Below are 2,500 nucleotides of genomic sequence, written 5' to 3' on the forward strand. Positions count from 1 at the left end.
TGGCCGCCCCCACCAGCCGGCTGTAGCGCGTGCGCCCACGCACCGCGCTGCCAGCACGCCGGGCGGCCCCCCCTCACCGGCCGGGGACGGTCCCACCCAGCCACCGCCGCGTATCGCCTCACACCCAGATCCCCTTTCGCGTTCGTGGGCATGGTGGGTCCCCTTTCACGTTCGTGGGCATGGTGGGTATCCCTGAAACAACCGGTTAATAGCTCGACCGATCGTCGCCAACACTGATTCACCTCTAGCGAGAACAACCGCACCACAACGGGTTACCTGTTGTTCATTTGCGTAACGTCACCAGCAAACGTAGACGTCCATCGCCATTTGCAACGAGTATTGCATGCCTGTGTCAGGTGTCACAACACACTACGTCTGCCCACATAGACGCAACAACATGTGCACGCCTCGAGAACACGTGGAAGGTAGCCCCCGTACGTATGCGGTGTCCATTGCGCGAACGACTGTCAGCCGGCCTCTGCAGGATGTCGCAGATGTGGAACGCGGTGCAACATGCTATCACGGTGTGTGAGAAGAGACGACTACGTCCGAATACACGCTCCACTACATCAACAGACTGCTCATGCTGATCGCCATCCAGGGCGTCCGTTCCTCCCACACGTCTGAATGGCGTACCACACTGCAATCCAGCTCTTATAGGGAGACGACACGTAGCTGCGTGCACAATATTTGGACTGTATGGTCTGCCGTTGCTAGGCGCAGTCGTCGTACGGTCACACATGTGCCACGATGTATCATTCAGTACATACGGACCAATGTGCAGTACAGTTTGTGGGTTTTGCGTACATCGGCGGACAGGTGACAGGCCGTACCACAACGTAGGCTGAGTACGTCGGCATGCGAAGGGCATTGAACATGCAAACTTCTCAACGACCAGCTTGCGAAGGCAGGGGGGAAGGGGGGGGGGCATGTACGTCCTGCTGCTATCCACATTACAGTGTATAGCAGGAGCATGTGGAAAGTCAGCAACACCTGCAAGGTGTTTAACATGACGCGATACACAGGGGACCGGGCAGTGCGAATAGCGAACTATATTGCGAGGGTTGCGGTTAGGCAACACTACACTAATTTAACGAGTTGCATAACAATTACAGAGCAGGTTCAGCGACAACGTGCGTCAGGTTAAGGCGCAATATAGGTTAGGTTGAGGCACAATATAGGTTAGGTTAAGGCACAACATGGGTTACGTTAAGGCACAAATTGGGTTACGTTAAGGCACAACATGGGTTACGTTAAGGCACAACATGGGTTACGTTAAGGCACAAATTAGGTTACGTTAAGGCACAAATTAGGTTACGTTAAGGCACAAATTAGGTTACGTTAAGGCACAAATTAGGTTACGTTAAGGCACAAATTAGGTTACGTTAAGGCACAAATTAGGTTACGTTAAGGCACAAATTAGGTTACGTTAAGGCACAAATTAGGTTACGTTAAGGCACAAATTAGGTTACGTTAAGGCACAAATTAGGTTACGTTAAGGCACAAATTAGGTTACGTTAAGGCACAAATTAGGTTACGTTAAGGCACAAATTAGGTTACGTTAAGGCACAAATTAGGTTACGTTAAGGCACAAATTAGGTTACGTTAAGGCACAAATTAGGTTACGTTAAGGCACAAATTAGGTTACGTTAAGGCACAAATTAGGTTACGTTAAGGCACAAATTAGGTTACGTTAAGGCACAAATTAGGTTACGTTAAGGCACAAATTAGGTTACGTTAAGGCACAAATTAGGTTACGTTAAGGTACAATATGGGTTAGGTTAAGGTACAATATGGGTTAGGTTAAGGTACAATATGGGTTAGGTTAAGGTACAATATGGGTTAGGTTAAGGTACAATATGGGTTAGGTTAAGGCACAACGTAGGTTAGGTTAAGGCACAACATAGGTTAGGTTAAGGCACAACATAGGTTAGGTTAAGGCACAACATAGGTTAGGTTAAGGCACAACATAGGTTAGGTTAAGGCACAACATAGGTTAGGTTAAGGCACAACATAGGTTAGGTTAAGGCACAACATAGGTTAGGTTAAGGCACAACATAGGTTAGGTTAAGGCACAACATAGGTTAGGTTAAGGCACAACATAGGTTAGGTTAAGGCACAACGTAGGTTAGGTTAAGGCACAACGTAGGTTAGGTTAAGGCACAACGTAGGTTAGGTTAAGGCACAACGTAGGTTAGGTTAAGGCACAACGTAGGTTAGGTTAAGGCACAACGTAGGTTAGGTTAAGGCACAACGTAGGTTAGGTTAAGGCACAACGTAGGTTAGGTTAAGGCACAACGTAGGTTAGGTTAAGGCACAACGTAGGTTAGGTTAAGGCACAACGTAGGTTAGGTTAAGGCACAACGTAGGTTAGGTTAAGGCACAACGTAGGTTAGGTTAAGGCACAACGTAGGTTAGGTTAAGGCACAACGTAGGTTAGGTTAAGGCACAACGTAGGTTAGGTTAAGGCACAACGTAGGTTAGGTTAAGGCACAACGTA

The sequence above is a fragment of the Schistocerca serialis genome, unplaced genomic scaffold, assembly GCF_023864345.2.
Source record: "Schistocerca serialis cubense isolate TAMUIC-IGC-003099 unplaced genomic scaffold, iqSchSeri2.2 HiC_scaffold_224, whole genome shotgun sequence".
NCBI classification, from domain to species: Eukaryota; Metazoa; Arthropoda; class Insecta; order Orthoptera; family Acrididae; genus Schistocerca; species Schistocerca serialis.